General features: G+C 46.3%; 1 long non-coding RNA gene across 1 annotated transcript; it reads left to right on the top strand.

Moving 5' to 3' along the window:
* The first annotated feature begins 533 nt into the window (after positions 1-533).
* On the top strand, positions 534-18,777 carry LOC135812793 (uncharacterized). Its single transcript, XR_010552978.1, has 4 exons — positions 534-836; positions 3,172-3,342; positions 12,983-13,282; positions 18,653-18,777. It is a non-coding gene; the product is annotated as an uncharacterized LOC135812793 (long non-coding RNA).
* Positions 18,778-19,067: the final 290 nt, after the last annotated feature.

The following is a 19,067-nucleotide window of genomic DNA, read 5'->3' as shown; positions in this document are numbered from 1 at the left end:
ATTCGTAACTCCGATTAGTTACTTCGCCTCTGCTTCTCTTTTCTTTCTTTCTTTTTTCATGTGTTGAAATATGTTTAACTCATTGGATTTCTTTGTATTCTGTATCTCGTTATCGTTATCTTTTCCTCTAGCCCTCTCGCTTCGGATGAGCTTTTTTATGGCAGCTTTTTTAAGTGAAGGCTATATACCTGCCTTATGCAGGTTGATGCCAGCGCGAACAAGCAAAATAATAATAATATATGGGCAACATTATTTCTTCATATCCTCTTGGGGCGGAGCTTATTGTATTCCTTGGTATTTGATATTCAGAGATAGCAGTACATTCCAACGACTGAGCAAGTATCCAAATTTACATGAATATCCAAAATATTTGTGGGTCTTAAAAGTTGAACCTGTTTACCGCTGATCACGTTGTTGAAGAGACTTGTTCTGATTGTTTTGTACCATTTTCCTGCACTTGGTTTGCATGTATGCAGGTTGGCAGCGCTGTGATAATGTGACTGATTTGGATTATTTGGTACTTCCATCTCCGAAGACCAAATCCCAAGCATCTCAGCAATGCCAGCGTTCCTCACAGGGAGCGGAAATTGCTGGGCCCCGGAATGAAGCTGAAAATGATTGCCTGCATAAGTTTTACCCCTTGACTGGAATCTGGTTGGGAATCTCTCTTGTAGCTAACAAATGGCAATCTTCTTCTGGAGAAGTAACTTGGACGAACTTTGCGCCCGGTGAACCTAACGGAGGTGATCCTTGTCTCCAAATGTGGAATGGCCGTTATCCTGGTAAATGGGATGACTTGCCTTGTGCAAGCACATTACATTTTATTTGTCAAAGAGGTAAGGGACTTTTCCTGTTTTAACTGTCAGCGTTTCTTTTTACAAATTTTACTCCAGCACCTTTTAAGCCTCAGTCGTTTTCTCTCCTTCTGTGACACTTTGCTCAGTGCTAACCTGTCAATCAGCTGGCTCATGATCAGGACAAGAGCGTCAAAGTTTGCGGACAATTAGAACAGTTTATCAAACAAGTTACTATGATACGAAGTAGTGGTTGCGACTTCGGCAATGATTTGTAAGAAAAGGTTTGCTCCCCACACTGGAGCTCGCGCTATTCCGCCGACTTCACTTGACACTTGACTGACTCACCACTGCCATCCAGAGCACACGAGAAGTCCATCGAACCTTTGACTAGGCAAACCTGCAAGAAAGCACCACTCCCTGCTCAATACACAGTGTTTCGCGGGAATTCACCCCTCATCAGTTGAGCTTGAGTAGGCTGAGGAAGATTGTGCCTGAAGAGCACCACTTATATAGTGCTCTCCAGGCACAAACATCAGCAGGGATACAAACTTACAGAGACGCTCCGTTTCCAGCGCGAAAAACACCTCGTGAACACCAGATAGCAGGGTGAGTCAGTATCGCTCCTGGACGTTGAGAACAGACGTCAAGGACCCTCGGTCATTCACAACGCTGTCACCTCCAAACCAACTAGTCGCTAGCCCGCGCTAGCCCGCGCTGGACACAACAGTACGAAGTAGTGGTTGCGACTTCGGTGATCATGATTCGCCGAAGTCGCAAACACTACCTCACCAACATCCGGGATGGTCTGCGCTAACACAACCATCGCAGCACCTGGACAGCGTCGATGTGACACAGCGACTTATCATACCGACGGAACCCCTCCGAGGTATCTTTACAATTCTTGAAGCCCTTGGAAATGAAGGCCGAGTCCTTCGATGGCGCTCTCAGTTTCCCCTGCTGATCAGCAACGGAACACAAAAGGCTGGTCACCTACTGGTCACAGAATCTGTCAACTCGTCGTAGTGCAACCATTTGAATTTATCGAACCAAGCTGGTTGAAACGGACGCTCGACAAATGGCTGGTCACAGAATCTGTCAACTCGTCGTAGTGCAACCATTTGAATTTATCGAACCAAGCTGGTTGAAACGGACGCTCGACAATCGATGTCCACCCGAAACTTTGCTTTGGAAACGCAAAATTCCGAGGCTGATGAGCCTCCATGGTGTCTGCACAAACAGCAATCAGAGAGGAAAAAGACTCACAACTACGAGAAATATTTGGGAAATGCAGAACATAAAAGCAGTGAATCAACAAAATCGCTAGGCATGCAAGCGAAAAGCTTTTGTGGATGCGCACCCCACAGGTCAGGGGCCCCTACACATATCCGGTATGTGTACGGCCCCCATTCACTGTGTGCCGCACACATGTATGGACTACACCAGGGAGCCCTACACATACCCGCATATCCAGTATGTGTAGGAATCCCTGGTGTAGGCCATACACATATCCAGAATGTTTAGGACTCCCTAGGCCCTGGTCTAGGCCATACACATATCCAGTATGTGTAGGACTCCCTGGTGTAGGTCATACAGCTACACTAGGTAACCCTGCATGTATGTACACTTGCAGGACTCCCTGGTGCAGGCTAGGGAGTCGTATAACCCACTGATGCATGCCAAGCATCCTTGCAGGGCCTTCAAAAAACGTGGTCGGGCGAAAAAGTGGTCTGGACAAAGCCGGACCGGCAATCATCTTGTGCAATAATTCTCGTTTGCTGTAGCTTCCAATGTTATCTCTAACTATTTACAAATCAGTACTCAGATGGTGAGGCAAGGAAAATATTAAAAGTGGAAACAAGGAAAACAGTGGGGCATAAGTTATGGGTTAGAGTCCACCAACCAAACCAGATTTTAAACAGTCAAATGCGCACAAGGCAGCGCCAGACTGACAAGGAGTACTGAGACATTCCACAGTAAAAAAAGTAATTATCACTAATATCCATGAACTTTCGTTGGTTAGAGCTATCTACTAGTGCTCAAGCTCACTTTCTTTTCCGTGAAATGTCTCAGTACTCCCTGTCAGTCTGGCTTTTTCTTGTGCCCGTTTGACTGTTCACAATCTGGCCAGTTGGTGAACTCTAATGCATTTGACTTCAACTTGTGCACCAACTTTTTCCTTTTTTTCAATTAATTTTAATAATATACAAGTCACTAGGAAAACTGCTACAATTTCGATGCTGCGGCGGAAGTAGTGTACAGGAACCTTGAACATTATTGTGTTGTCAATCTACGAATAATGCTCCCTGGAGGAAAGATGTATTCCACCATTGAATCCTGATGAGACTTTCCTAAATTTCCCTTTGTCTCCTTGCAGTTGCTGTGAAATGCAATGTTTCAGCACCAGTTTCTGGCAGCGTGAACGTTACCTCCATCCACATTGGTGAAAGTGTGCAGTATGAATGCAATACTGGGTATGACCTGGTGGGCCCAGCAACCGCTCACTGCACTTCTCAAGGATCGCTAACTGAAATGCCTATTTGTCGAGGTTGGTCACACATATTCTATATTACAGCATGGCTTAGGATACATTGACTACTGTAAAGTATGAACACCTTTGCTAGAGATTCAGTCTTTTACCATTGCACGGGAATAGTGCTGCCACCTATCCACTACCGACGTATCCAGCTCAATTGTCGGGGAACAGTCCCGCAAGTCCATCGCTTGATTTAATCTGCGGTTGCTATGCCACTGAGTGGCAGAAGTGTGGAAAAAATGAAAACCAAGCGCCTCCGCTTGCAGGAAAACGTTGTGGCCGTGTGAAGCTGTGTAGCCGATGAGCGTCATGACTCTGGCAATGCTCTCTTCTATTGCCTGGCGATTGTTTGAAGGGAAAGTTCAGAGGTTTCTTTTCCTCCTACGTACTTTGACTGCGAGAATTAAGTAAGAATTAGCGGAGTTACAATTGGTTGAACATGTCCACCTCCTGAGTACCGGTGATTCTCAGCTGTGTGCCGCATTTCTATCAGGCGAAATTACTGGTCAGTCGGCGACAGGCATTTTTCACAAAAATTGCGTTCACCTGCTGGGAGAGAATGCGTGTACTCGAGTCTTATCCTGAGCAGGGTTTTTTCTTCTTTTTTTCAGCTCCAGTATAGCTGTATTTTTCATTGCAAAGCCGTCCTCAATTGTTATGTTCGTTGCTCGAAGATGAAGGCAGAGGACATAGGAGCCTGATTGGAGTTTCTCGTGGCATAGGACGGCCACACAGAGACACTTTGGGATTTTCTGAGTATAAAATACCGTACGCACAATGCTGAGATCAATTTGTGCGATATCAAAGTGTTTGTGATCTACCACATCGAGCAGAACGGGATCCAAACACAAGTTTACCGACGGTTAGGCTGCCGACCTGACTGGACAAATGATCCCTGGCTTCACCAGAGGTCAGAAGTCGGACACCATTTCTCAGATGGAATCATTTTTTGTTGTAGCAGTTGCAGGGCAGATCCCCACCACTACTTCAACAGAAGATGGCTCCAAAGCATGCCTGGAACAAGCTATATCGAGGTTGCAAGCCACCCCTCTCAGCAAGAAATTTCAATGGTGGAAGATATACTATGAAGAGAATTTCAAAAAGTATGTTTCGCGGAGCGATCACTCAACCTACGTCATTCAAACTTTGCAGGATGGTTCAGACGTACATGCTAGGCATTCTAGACGATGATATTATAGCTGACACACAGAGTCACACACACAGCAGATTGTTGTGCACAGATGTTGTGGTTCGCATTCAGCCCGCACACTACTCATACACAGTTCCACTGATACACACGGATCGGAGAGTTTAGAAATACATTGCATTGAAAGGGAACATGGAAGTAAAGGTAAAACCAGAGAGGAAAGACATGTAGCACAGGAAGCCAAGATGGATCCAAGGAGAAGCACATTACACACATGCGTACACTCTAGATACAGAGAGTGCTGCATAGCAACAGTAACTACGCGCATGGCAACAGTAACTACGCGCATGGTAACAGTAGCTAAGATAATCTGATAATGACGTCACACATAGCATGCATGTAATGTAGGACTGTGACGTTGCACATAACATGCATGCAATCCATAACAACAGATACTAAATTAGTGGACGTCGTCATCTTCTTCTCGATGAACTCAAATGTACTATGACGTGCTATTTCGCCTGACGTGTGTGCCGCATTTCTATGCAGTGTTTGAGTGACAGAACACATACTCAATCATGATCATCATGATTCACAGAAGCCTTTTTGCGATGCAGTGTATCCAAACTTGATGCGCATCCGTTCCGTTGCGGAAGCTGTCGACTGATGCACGACAGCCATGCGTGCAGCCCAGCTAGCACAAAAATATAAAAAATGCCGAGGTTCTTCAATTTCATCGCCGATATTTAGTCGTCGTAATGGAGGATTGCGCTCGACGTGAAGCTGCTGAAATTGTAGTTCCGAACGCGGCCACAGCCATCAAGAATTAGTGATCTTTCTCGGACCAAGACCATTCGACTCAGCACCCCGAAGACTACAACTGTTGCAATTTTGATTTTTGCCGTAACTTCCCCTTAAAACACAAGCAGAACCAGGCTGTTCTAGCGCTCATTTTTGGTGCATGTCAAACATAGGCTGTGCACTGGGGCAAACACATACTTCAGCATAAAGTGCATCACAGCCACATGTTTGAAATTTCAACTCCACCCATTTGCTGGACTTCGAGCTTTGGCGCTTGAGTATTTTACTTTGCGCTATATCGAATGAAACATCGTTGGAAAGCTGCGTTCAACAGCTTTCGAATGAGCTGTTATATGTTGAATTTGAAGTAGTCAGACCAAAGTTATTGCTGTTTGTACAGTGCTCTATGCTCGGTTAGCATGACATGCATCACACTTGAAATTTCAACTTCAACCGGTGCATTCAACCGTGATTTTCTCGAACAAAAATGCACAGCACACGGTTTTCTCGATGGTAAAAATGATTCCGTAGGTTTTCAGCAGTAGTTTGCGATTATTCCGACCGCGGTGCAGCAAACGACCATGGTTTACAGAGTCGAATTCGACGCATTCACACTATGTTTTGTTTTTGTACGAGAAACCACGAACCTCGAGAACAGAATACTGAATGATAGAGGTGCTTGCAGAAGCAATTGTGGTGGTAATACTGGAGCATCTCCGCCGACTTGAGGTCTCATCTTCAGCGACACTTCAGTGCGCCTTCCTTGAATGCCTGCATTCCCTTCTGCGTGGGAAGGTTGCGTAGCAGGGCAGATGAGACACGATTCCAGTCTTGAATCGTGGCATGGGGGAATGATCGGAGAGCACTACTACGGGTTTCGGCGGGCATTGTCGTTGCTAGTTGGTGCTGGTGCTGGTTCTCTTGCTGGTGACGAGTGGAGCGCCGGTGCTGGTTAGCAACTGCCCTCGTAGGCTTGTAAAATCACATTTCGCACAAGTGTGCTGTGTGTGTGTGCGCACTTACAAAACGCACAACATGAGGCACCCTCATGATTTAGCTTACTAGTGCTTTGATCGTGAGCCTCATGTACCGCTCTACTTTCCTGAGCGAATGACAGACTTGGCACACCAAGTCTGTCATTCTAAAATAATCTGACGTCTCTAATTATAAATTTGAATTCGGATTGTGAGCCAATATAGTTATAGGCATGGACGGGTGATGCTAATTATTTGCTGCGATAATGCTAACGGCACTGCTCATATTATGAGGATATAATGCCACTTATAATGCTCACAATACTCCATAATGTAAGCTTGAAAGTAGGAAAAGTCGATTTCAGAAAGGCCAAAGCGTAGAAAAAAAATTTCTACAGCAGTGAGCATGTTGTCTAAAACAATCCACTGAGAGAAGGTTGTCTGAACCCCCCCCCCCCCCCCCCCCCCCCCCCCACTGAGAAGGTTGATTTGCAACGTCACCTCTCCGGACGAAGCCGGACGGGTTCAGATGCACGATTTTCGGAACTGGACCTAGCCAGCTTCATGCATGACACCGTTGTCGACCGGCAATTATGCTTGCATTATGCCACCTGGAAAAAAGGGACTATAATGCCAGCCATAATGCAAGCATTACCCGCCCATGCCTATCATGGCTGTTCGCGCACGGACATCTAACAATATGGAGTCGTTCGGTGCGATTTACGTACCGCGGTACAAACCTCATGAATACGATGGGAGTTTGCGTTTTGGGATGAAACTCATGTCACTCTCCGTGTGGTTCCACGATTTCGCGAGTCAAACCAGGATTTATTATTTTGAAAGCGCTCGAGCGAGATACTCAATATCCAGACAATTTGAGAGAGAAGGAAGGTAAAAGGAACTCCTCCCGTGGTCAACCAGCATCCTGACCTTTTCGAACCTCTCCAAGCTGTCCCTGGTAGTCTGGATATTGACGCACGCACTGACTTTCAGCTTCTCCTCGCCGGGATCACGGGTGCAACTTTCAAATTTGCCGATATGCACTCGAACAAACGCACAATTGGATCTACATCACAATTTCGGGGCTATCTGTGTGCTTGCTGCCTTTTTCAGCAATACCCCACATGTCTACTGGGCAGTTTCCACCAGGCCTCGGCCTCCTGGACTCAACAGCGACTCCAGCGCCAAGCCATCTGTCCCCTAAATCGCATGAAAAGGTAGCTCAGCATCGAACGCACGGGACCTGAAGTTTGTGCACGGGACGTGATAAAACTTGGTGAAGATAGCCAGAAGATAGTCCTCTACCTGGGAAAACTGAAAGCTAGACTGGGAAAACTCCTGAAAGGGCTTCTTGACGCAGGCATGTCAACGATGAATCAAGGAACGAGCGAGAAAGAACGCTTGACTTGTGCAACGCGGAACAAACTGTTCCTGAGACGAAGTTGGCCATGTGAGGTACCAGCGGAAAGCTAGTTTCAAGAGGAACACGGAATACCTGTTTTCCGGGTAAACCTGACCTGGTAGCTTTCTAAATCGAGCGAAAACCACAGCGAAATCGGCTGCTGAGAATTTGAAAATTTAAATTTCCTTGCCGATCGAGCCCAATCAAGACTTTTGGCTGCCATCTTGTTAAATGTCCAAATTTCGCGGAAAAAACCGCCGTGCCTATATTAGGGAGTTCAATCACGTGACCGGGCACATACATTGGGTCTCTACACGCGGATGTACGCATGACGTGGCCAGGTGGGCAGCGACGCCTTTTTTAACATGTTTTGCTGCAAGCTCAAATTTATCAGCACGAAGACAGCCATTTCCTGGTTCGTGAAGACAGTAGCTTTTGTTTGGTGTGTCGCTCGCCATCGTTGAACCGTTTTCAGATGTCCAAATTTATGGAGGATCTTTTTGATCGTGTTTTCAGTACTTTCTTCTGGTTGCTCGCCGAGGAAACGCTCATATTCGTGTAGAGCACCCTCGGATTTAGTAGGATCGAGTCGTCCTGTAACTTTAGGAAGTAGCAAAAGTCTGCCAAATTACCTGAACGATGGCACATCCCACAGAAAAGGAGACAGGTGACAGCAACAAGGACATCGTTCGAGATATGTGATAAGTGCTGGGTTCGACTCGGACGTCGCTGCTAATTTCAGTGGAAAACAACGATGCATTTCCATCGCTGAAGCGTAGTGCCGAGAGCTTGTCCAATGGTCTTGTGTTGGAGCTTTTCCAATTAAAAGAAACGGAGAAACTGACGTTCAAGGCTTTCAAAACATGGCATGAAGAAGCATTTCCATCGCTGAAGCGTAGTGCTGAGAGCTTGTCCAATGGTCTTGTGTTGGAGCTTTTCCGATTAAAAGAAACGGAGAAACTGACGTTCAAGGCTTTCAAAACATGGCTGGAAGAAATATCTGGGAGAGATCGTTCAACTTTAAATTTGAAAGTAGTGTCTGACAAAGTGAACAGACTGAAAGACAGACGTACTCAAAGCAAAGAAAGAGCAGTGGCATTTGCTTTCTGAGCAGGTATTCGAGCTTCCAGCTGGAGAGGCAGCAGGCTCTGGGTCCAGAGCTGGATCAAGCAGTGAAGCTGAGAGCAAATCTGCCGGGTCCAGTTGTGACCAGGCCACTGTAGTACTGCTGCTTTATTGTTCCAAGTATCAGTTTAGTTTAGTTTAACCCTTTGTGCGCTCAACTACTGGAAGAGTCTCTTCTTGGATATGGTCGACGTGTGCGCTGTCAATGCATACCGCCTCTTTCACTTGTGGCAGAGCCAGCATCCAGGGGTGATAAGTCGACGATGCAACTTGCAGCACTCGGATTTCCGCTGTAACCTCATCCGGCAGCTGTCATCGATTGATGAGCATGCACCGCCACCGAAGCGCTCGTATCGCCCAGTGCCTGTTCCGCAGGATGTCCAGGTTCCTGTTGCTCAGCTTCACATACCTGGAGTGAGGAAAAGGAAGAACTGCAGAAACTGCACAGAAGTGGGTAACAAGCAGCACCAGTGTGTAACCTACTGCACTACGTGCGATGTTCACCTCCACATCACGAGCGACCACGACTGCTACGCCGCTTACCATGCACGCCACTTCCCGTGAAGGATATCTTATCTCAGTGCTGTGAGTTTCTATCTTGTCTACTGTATATTTGTACATAAAAGTATGGTTTCATTTCCTTCCTATGGTGCGCTCTGTAAATAACGCGGCTATACACTTGATTATGACAATATGTGCCTAATATGGCAACAGTCGTAACCATGGCAACATTCTAACATAGTTTTTTGGATTCAGCCGAACGATTCCATTCAGAAAAACACAACTTCTAATAACATATTCTCAAAAACTGTGAAGTTACAGGGGATTATTGTCGGAATGGAAAATTTGGTCATTTTCTCCGAAACCAGTGGACTCACAAAGGGTTAAAATTAATATCTCTTATTTTTTTCTCACCCCACACCCCTCTACTCTGTTATCGGCCCTCTTAAGAGATGTGTTCATCACTGTTGAGTCTTCCGACCTTGGCTCGGAATAACACCAATAACTCAATTTCAAGTTCTTGTTCAGCATCATGCTCAAATTCACCCGATTTTCACGATTCAAATGGCGCTGGAAAGTTGAGATCGAAGCGCTTCATTTGATGTCTATCGTGCATGCGTCGTACCAAAGGGAAATCCCCTAGTACGTTCCAAAAAACTGCGAAGTCATAGACAAAAAGTAGCGCAGCCAGTATCTTTCACAGCTCCGAGATGACCTTCTGCAATGATGTCATACTCCTTCACATGCAGCTAGTGCTGCTGTGGTTCGGAAAAAGGACTGAAAGGCGATCTACAGTAGGGAACAAATCGAACATGTCATGATGATGACCTCTCACGATGTAACGAAGAGCAAGACGAGTTATTTTTTCGACCAGCAAAACAGAAAATAGTACGCGAACAAAGTAAACAGATGAAATGTAAGACACCCTCAGGATTGTCAAATCTACAAAACCAAGAACTCAGATCGGAGAACTTGTCTCGGTGAAGGGGGACACTGACGCTGGGAAAGGAATGAATGCAGAAAGAGAAATCAAAGATATCCATAATAGATATTAACCCTTTGTGCGCTCAACGAGCGATTTCGCTCGTTTCAAATGCGCGTCACATTTTTGATCGTCGCGCTTGACTGGTTTACCGCATCGCGCCGAGACTTCACCACCGCGTACCTGAGAAAATTTCCGTGACGTAGGTACTAAACATGATGTAGGTCGCCACTAAAATTTTTTTGATAGCACGCTTTGAAAGAGCCTTTGCAATTATGTCAAAATTAGAATTTGGACTTATCCAGCGATGGATGCAGACGAGGCGCTTCGCCTAATACAAGACGCGGACCAAGCAGATCTCCCAGTAGAGGATATCGCTTGCTCTTCAGGCGACGAGGTAGGCGACTCGGACAACGATTTTATTTCGTCTGACGAGGAAGATCGCCTGAATGACGATCTCTTTTCCGACTTGGAGCAAATAGGATCCGATTCGGCTGACGATATCGCTATTCCTGTTCCCGTCGCTGCTCGTGGACGTGGCGCTGGACGAGGCAGAGGCCAAGCAGTAGGTGTCCCCGCGCGTGGAAGAGGGCGAGGACGTGGAGCTGCGACAGGGCGAGGACATTGAGTTGCGACAGGGCAAGGACGTGGAGCTGCAAGAGGGCGAGGACGCGGAGCTGCAAGAGGGCAAGGACGAGGACGTGGTATACAGTACGAAAATTGTAGTGGCTATGATGATGTTGACCAGCTGCAAACCAATACACCTGAGTTCAACATAACTGGCACTGGTTTGAACCTACCTGATAATTTCGCTCCAACATGTGAACTTGATTTCTTCAAACTATATTTCCCGGACGAAGTTGTGGATTCAATTGTCAAGTTTACAAATTTGTATGCGCACGAGCATATCGCTGAAAAAAAGACGTACCAGACGGATGGTGTGTGGAAGGAGACCAACCGTAATGAGTTTTACGGCCTCCTTGCATTTCTCTTCTTCCAGGGATTTCATCCTCTGCCTGCGACGAGGGACTACTGGCGCGTTACGTCGTTGTACAACGGAAACTATGCACGCTGCATGATTCGAACCTACCGGAGGTACTTAGCGCTGATGTGCTTCATCAAGATTGTGGACTTCAGGGCAGAGGATACAAATGATCGACTTCGTAAGGTGCGATACCTTCACGACCATCTGCAGGCGGCCTGCAAGCGTTTGTTCATCCCTGGCAAGTGCGTTAGTGTTGACGAGCGCATGGTCAAGTGCAAGGGACGCGCTCCTTTTACGCAGTATATGCCCAAAAAGCCCGTCAAATGGGGCTTCAAGGTCTTCGCTGCCTGCGACGCCCAAAGCTCCATTGTTGTAAACTTTGAAGTTTACACAGGCCAGCAACCTGGAGGTGAAAATGGCCTGACTCATGCTGTGGTGATGCGGCTGGTCAGTGACGTGCGCGCCGGAAGTGTGATCTACACGGACAATTTTTACACTTCCGAAACCCTGGCCACATCTCTTCGTACCAAGCAAATATCGTTGGTTGGCACCGTCCGCGCGAACCGCACTGGATTTCCAGCCGTATTGCGGACCGACATGAAACAGTTCGAGAAACATGCAGAGCGAGGTGCAACACGCTATGTTCGCAACGGAGATCACCTGTACCAGCAATGGAAGGACAAGCGGTGTGTGTCAATGTACAGCAACATACATCAGGGCCATGAGCATGACACAGTAACAAGAAATGTCAAGATTGATGGTGCACACCAGCAAATGGAAGTGCAGAGGCCAATGTGCATCAGAGACTACAACAGCAGCATGGGTGGAGTCGACACGTTCGATCAGCTGATCGAAACGCACCGTGTGCTTCGCAAAACGAAGAAATACTGGAAGAGTCTCTTCTTGGATATGGTCGACGTGTGCGCTGTCAATGCATACCGCCTCTTTCACTTGTGGCAGAGCCAGCATCCAGGGGTGATAAGTCGACGATGCAACTTGCAGCACTCGGATTTCCGCTGTAACCTCATCCGGCAGCTGTCATCGATTGATGAGCATGCACCGCCACCGAAGCGCTCGTATCGCTCAGTGCCTGTTCCGCAGGATGTCCAGGTTCCTGTTGCTCAGCTTCACATACCTGGAGTGAGGAAAAGGAAGAACTGCAGAAACTGCACAGAAGTGGGTAACAAGCAGCACCAGTGTGTAACCTACTGCACTACGTGCGATGTTCACCTCCACATCACGAGCGACCACGACTGCTACGCCGCTTACCATGCACGCCACTTCCCGTGAAGGATATCTTATCTCAGTGCTGTGAGTTTCTATCTTGTCTACTGTATATTTGTACATAAAAGTATGGTTTCATTTCCTTCCTATGGTGCGCTCTGTAAATAACGCGGCTATACACTTGATTATGACAATATGTGCCTAATATGGCAACATTGGTAACCATGGCAACATTCTAACATAGTATTTTGGATTCAGCCGAACGATTCCATTCAGACAAACACAACTTCTAATTACATATTCTCAAAAACTGTGGAGTTACAGGGGATTATTGTCGGAATGGAAAATTTGGTCATTTTCTCCGAAACCAGTGGACTCACAAAGGGTTAAAACAGAGAGATTCCAGGCTGTCCAAGAGAGTGTTCAATACCGAGTGGTAGAGCTGGTTCAAACAATAGGAGGACAGTCTTTTGACTCTTACATCTGTATTTTTGCTTCTATCCAAATCAAGGGCTATTGACTGGGTACAGCTACTGTCGTCAGGTTAATGCAGTCCTGAAACGGACTCAGGGTTCCAAATATATCAACTTTACAGATGGTCATGACATGTGCAGGCTATACAATGGCAGATTACTAAGTGTGAGCGCGTACACGGCGAGATGCGCATCAACATTGCAACAAGCAACCGGTCGTGCTGCCTGGATCAACCAGTTCGAGCCTAATTCAAGGGATAGCATTGTATACGTCTCCACAATAGACGGTCTTTCCACTACACCTCCGACCTCCGAAATGGCCGTCATATGTGAAATACGTAAGAGGAACACAGCTTATGTTATCTTGCAATTATGTATCTCACATCATGCAAGGTGCCATCACTAGCTGTGTTGTTGCAGGCTGAAACCTTCGGGCTGACCTGTCGGACCATTAGTATGCCATATAAAATATTCTGCTACATGCTTTCCTTTCTTATAACTGCTTATAATCATGACATTTTATGCATACTGAAGTACTTGGTGAAACTGGGAAATGATTGGGAAACGCTGCTAGACACGCTCTCGGACAAAGACATTTCAGCACACGAAGCACACAAGCCATAATTTTTTTGTTCGACTAGGCCATTCATTCCATTACTCTTCAGGTCGAATGCAATGGTGATTAACAAGGTAGTAGCAAGTCCTTATAACCGGCACTTTTGGCGGTCAGAGTATTGACAAAAATAGCACTTGAAAAATAGCGCTAGTGTGCGAATGGGGTCGCCTCTCATGCAAGAAACTGGCTGTGAAACTGAAACAAACAAAGAGTGAATTATTTTTTGGATACGGTGCATGGATGATTCGGAGTTCTTCCTCTCCGCTGCCTGGCTATTTTCTAAAGGGAAATCGACCGTGACAACCGCCTTCTCTATAGGCCTTTGTGTGGGAAGCATGACTGCCTGTGTGGTTCAAATCAGTCGCCGTTTGCAAGATTTATTTTGAACGACGATGACGGCTACAGTACTTGCAAATCTCTACGATGCGCTGGATACTCTGAGCGTTGAGCTGGATGTGAGGGAACTGCGATCTCAGTTTAGCGAGCGATTCCTGAGGTGAGCGATCTCGGCCATTTTGCAAAATGGAACTGATTCAGAGTAGCCGATTACTCTCTTGTACATCGCTCTGGTCTTGCCTGCACATCGTGACAAGATATTATATTTTGATGCGGCACTGTATCACTCGGAATCACCCACCTGCCGCTTTCAAGATCCACCTGAAGTCTAGCTAGACATTTCAGGTACTAGTAAACTAACTTGCTAACCAAAATTGGGATGACACGGGCTGCCAAGTGAGCATTGGCAACATAAAAACAAAGCCGAAAGATTACCGACAATATTGCTGACGCGGACCAAGTACAACAAAAAGTATCGCGGCATCTTTTTCATATAGGCTCATGTCGTTGGGCAGTGTGGCAACTTGTCCAAGAAATCTGTTTGATGATTGCTTCGGGATAGTCATTGCTTCGCAGCAATTTCTTTGTCATACCAAGACTTTCACAGGCTTATGCCGGTGAGGACGAATTCTTTTGACCTCTGACTAAGTGCTGCTTACCGACCGCATACTTGACGGAGCGAGGGAATGAAAGTCCACGTTGACGCCGCTGTGCTTAGGCTTCTGTACATGTGGTGTGTAATGGTGCCCTCAGGGGTAACCTCAAAACGAACGTCAAGAAAGGGAACAGGTCCACTTTCACTGCTTTTGTATGTGAGCTTGATATGAGGGTGCGGGCTATTGCAGTGGGAAACGAATACCTACAGAGCAGCTGAGGCATAGATCCAAATTAAAATTTTATGGTCGATATACCTTCCATAGGGAGATGGCTGGAGGGTGGCAGTCTCAAACATATGGATCCCGATGCAGTGCATGAAGGCAATAGCAAATGGAGGAGCGAGTTGGTTGCCCAAGGCAACACCTTCCCTTTGCCTGTGGACTTGATCTCCAAACGAAAATAATTGTGAATAAGGACAAGTAGCAGTACAAGAATCAAGTGCATCAGCTTCACGACTTCAGACTGAAGCTGCCTCTGAGATGTGGAGTAGCCCCGCAGTGCCTGACACCTGGCATATAGATCAGTGTTTGTTCCAGCCATGCTGCGACCCACAGCTAATTGGGAACTCGTGGCCTGGCACGAGGAAAACATGGATTCAGTGAACGGGATTTTCGGTCTTTGACCACTTGCTGGTGAGGTGATCTACTCACCTCCCACAGCTTTAGGAGCTGCATCTGCACCCTGATCCTTGAAGGGTGGTGGCGTTCCTACGGATGCGGAAAGCCCGGCCTCCAGCCGAGTTTCACGCGAACCGTGATTTTTTTAAATTTTGAGATGATAGTGGGATACATAATTCCGATCAGGCCAAACTAAAGAAGGTGTGTGGTTCGACTCACCCGACCGACCGTACAATTTCAGCCCGACCGTAACTTTTTTTCGGCGGGCTGTCGTGTGACTGACGTACGTGGACTGAACACGTCCACGTCTACGTGCTGTGCGGCGTGAGTCTGCGGACGCAGGCGGCTCCTTTTGGACTTGACTTGTAGTTGTACTGCAGTGCAGTGCAGTGAGTGGTACGACTGCTGCCTTGTGCTGGTAGTAGAGTCTACTCGATACGCGTATACAGTGTATTTACATGTACTAAAAAATATATTAAAAAAAAAAAATCCGCCCGCCCGCCCGTAAAAAAAATGTCCATGTTAGTCGAACCACACACCTTCTTTAGTTTGGCCTCATTAAAAAAATCAATTTCACCAAACACAGCCACTAAGGTCGATTTTCTGGGATATTGGGCCATTTGATCGTGGAGTACGCCAAGTTCTTCAGTCGAACAGAGAGCTTGATGGCCTCCACGGTGGCGCTAGTAGTTGTTGTCTCCGCTACAATCTTCTGAATGCCATGGAAGGAGCCATACAGGCATAGCCTGAGAATCAAGAACCAAGCACTTTCTTTTATGTCCGTCACGAAAATACCGTGCAAAGCGTATTGATACCAGGCTATGCTGTTGAAGAATGACAAGTCGGGACTTTGCGCCAGCTGAATGACAACCTAAAAGTCAAACTATTTACCTTTCCCCTTCGCTGCAAACACACGTGCATTGATTTTATTTGTTTTCGAAAGTGCACCATCGTGCTGGTACAAAAGTGGCTGGCGGGCTTCTGAGCACTTCGTCCAGCCATGTGGTCTTTCAAACTGTTTCTCATATTCGCACTCCTGTGTCATGCGCCTGGGGTTTTGTTCTGGTGAAATCCTTTCCATAGTCGGTTCTGCTTCGCCGATTTTAATCGAAAGGACTCTATGCTTTTTGGAGGCTCAAAAGCACGCAACACGCAACTAAGGAAGTTTCAGAAGTAGTATCAGAAGTATGAGAAGTATCAGAAACCCGGATTATGTCATTCATGAAGCACAAGATATCCGTACCGTTACCTTGCACATGTACATTGCATTATTTGACCTCACTATTATCAATGACACATGCATCGTATTGTCCATGGCACCACATTATGTTGTTCTGTGGTGATCAAAAATCCCACCATCTTCCTTCTTCTCTAAATGGGTGCCCCGATTCCTACTGGTATTAGCAATATGATGTAGATCTAATATTTTTTGTATATGTTCGCACTCATTCCCCCAGCATTCCCATGCCGGACCATGTTTAGAGAGAGCCCGGCTAGCTCGGTGGGTAGAGCATGAGACTCTTTATCTCAGGGTCGTGGGTTCGAGCCCCACGTTGGGCACCAAATGTCGTCTCGGTTTGGGAACGAGCTGCCTCTACGATACCCTTGCCACGCCGCACATCAAACGGACTAGTCAAATTGAGAAAGAGCTTTTCTTGGATTTTACCTCACGAGGCGACTGGAGAGCTCATAACTAACAACTAACACTGACAAAGAACGACTGACACTGAGACAAGACGAGACAACAAAATATAATAGTGAAGGCGTGCAACGGGGACAAGACGAGCAAGTGTGTACACACCGGGGACAGAAGACGGTGCAGCCGCATGTACGCAGGAGTCAAAAACAGCTCAGTAGCGTGTACCACGGCTCAGCAGCATGTACAACGAAGAGACACTAAAGCAGCAGCATGTACGACAAAGAGACGCAAGCGCAGCCACATGTACAACAATAGTCTCACACATGTTAAGTCTCGCACATGTTTAGTGTCGCACATGTTTAGTGTCACACATGTTTAGTCTCGCATATGTGAAGTCTCACACATGTTTAGTCTCGCATATGTGAAGTCTCACACATGTTTAGTCTCGCATATGTTTAGTCTCGCATATGTGAAGTCTCGCATATGTGAAGTCTCACACATGGCTAAACATGTGTGAGCCTAAACATGTTTAGTCTCACACATGTTTTTTTCTCGCACATGCTTAATCTTACATGCTAAGTCCCACACATCTTTAGTCTCACACATGTTAAGTGTAACACATATTTAATCTCACACATGTTTAGTCTCAAACATGTTCCGTCTCAAACATGTTTAGTCTCGCACCTGTGTCATGGACAAAATTGTTTGAGAGCCACCACATCGAGCAGAACGCGATCCAAACACAAGTTTGCTGACGGTTAGGCTGCCGACCTGACTGGAACAATAATCCCTGGCTTCTCCAGATGCCAGTAGTCGGAAACCATGTCCTTTGCCGCGACAACCATCTCCAAACAAAACTCCATCTTCGTCGTGAAAAGATTTAAATTACTAAATATTCAAAGGAGATTCGCGGTCTCACGCTTTCCCAGATCGAATCATTTCTGTTGTAGTAGTTGCAGGGCAGATCCCCGCCACAACTTCAACAGGGTTTCGCTTCACAGCATGCCTGGCACAAGCCATATCGAGGTTGCAAGCTATCCCTCTTGGCAAGAAAGTCTAATTTCAATGGTGGAAGGTGTACTATGAGCAGAAATTCGAAAGGTATGCTTCGCGGTGCGATGGTTCTACCAACGTCATTCAAACTTTGCAGGATGGTTCTGACCTACATGTTAAGCATGGAACTCGGAACGGCACAACAGCTCACTTTCGCTTCTTGTTCGACTTCTTCCCCAAATTCAACAGTTGTTCACAATTCAAACTGTGCTGCAAAGTTGAGAACCAAACACTTTCTTTTATGTCCTTCACAGATGCGCTGTGCGAAAGGGAAATCCCCAGGCACGCTCTAAAAAACTGCAGTCATTTACAAACATATTTGCGTTTGCTCTGGGCCGTGATTTCCGCGTTCATCTTGTCGCCGCTTAGTGTATCTGTATCATATCGCAAGGAACTTTATTTTGCCGGAAAGATGAGGTCAAGATCTTTCCAAGGGTGAACACTGGTCTATGCACAGCTATGTATTGCGTTAACTCGAATCTAGTGGATGAGCATACTTCAAAAGCTAGTTAACTCGCACATAGCACACAAAGGGCTACAGGGTAATATACACAATTGAAAATATGTTCCCGGGTGGGAACGTTGACGGAAAAAAGGTTAAGCATGCTTTCTCTTTGGAGTCACTTTCCTACAGCACCTCATTGCATATACACCAGCTGCCTTTCATTTCTGCATCACACTGCTGATGGTCAAGGAGTGAAAAAATGCTGAATATACAGTTCAGCACCGAGTACGACCATGTGAATGTTTGATTTCGGGGATAATAATTTCTCATCCTCTTCTTTTTCAGCTTGTAATCCTACTGCCCGGGATCACATCGCAAGCATAACACAAGATGGGTTTGTAACTTGTGAAATTGGATATGCCTACCTTCACCCTCAACCAGTGTGTAATGGAACGTCGACAATCAAAAGTTGCACGAGTAAGTGAAGCAGTAAGGTGATATCTAGGTTTCTTTAAAAAATCTAGCGACGCCTAAGAAAGAGAGATGAAGATGCCCTTATTCTTATTCTTATTATGATTATTATTATTGAAGTGTGAGTTACGAAGTCTGAGGAAAATGTTGAACGACCTCTGCTGGGATGACGACTACACCATAGCTCAGTGGTTAGAGCATCGCTGGCTACAAGCGAAGGTCCCTGGTTCGAGTCCTGGTGGTGACGGTCAATTTTTTCTTCAGACTTTTCCCGTTTGTCTCTTTCCCT

Source organism: Sycon ciliatum, chromosome 3 (assembly GCF_964019385.1).
Source record: "Sycon ciliatum chromosome 3, ocSycCili1.1, whole genome shotgun sequence".
NCBI classification, from domain to species: Eukaryota; Metazoa; Porifera; class Calcarea; order Leucosolenida; family Sycettidae; genus Sycon; species Sycon ciliatum.
The sequence above is the reverse complement of the archived record's forward strand: the minus strand, read 5'-3'. Positions and strand labels throughout refer to the sequence as shown.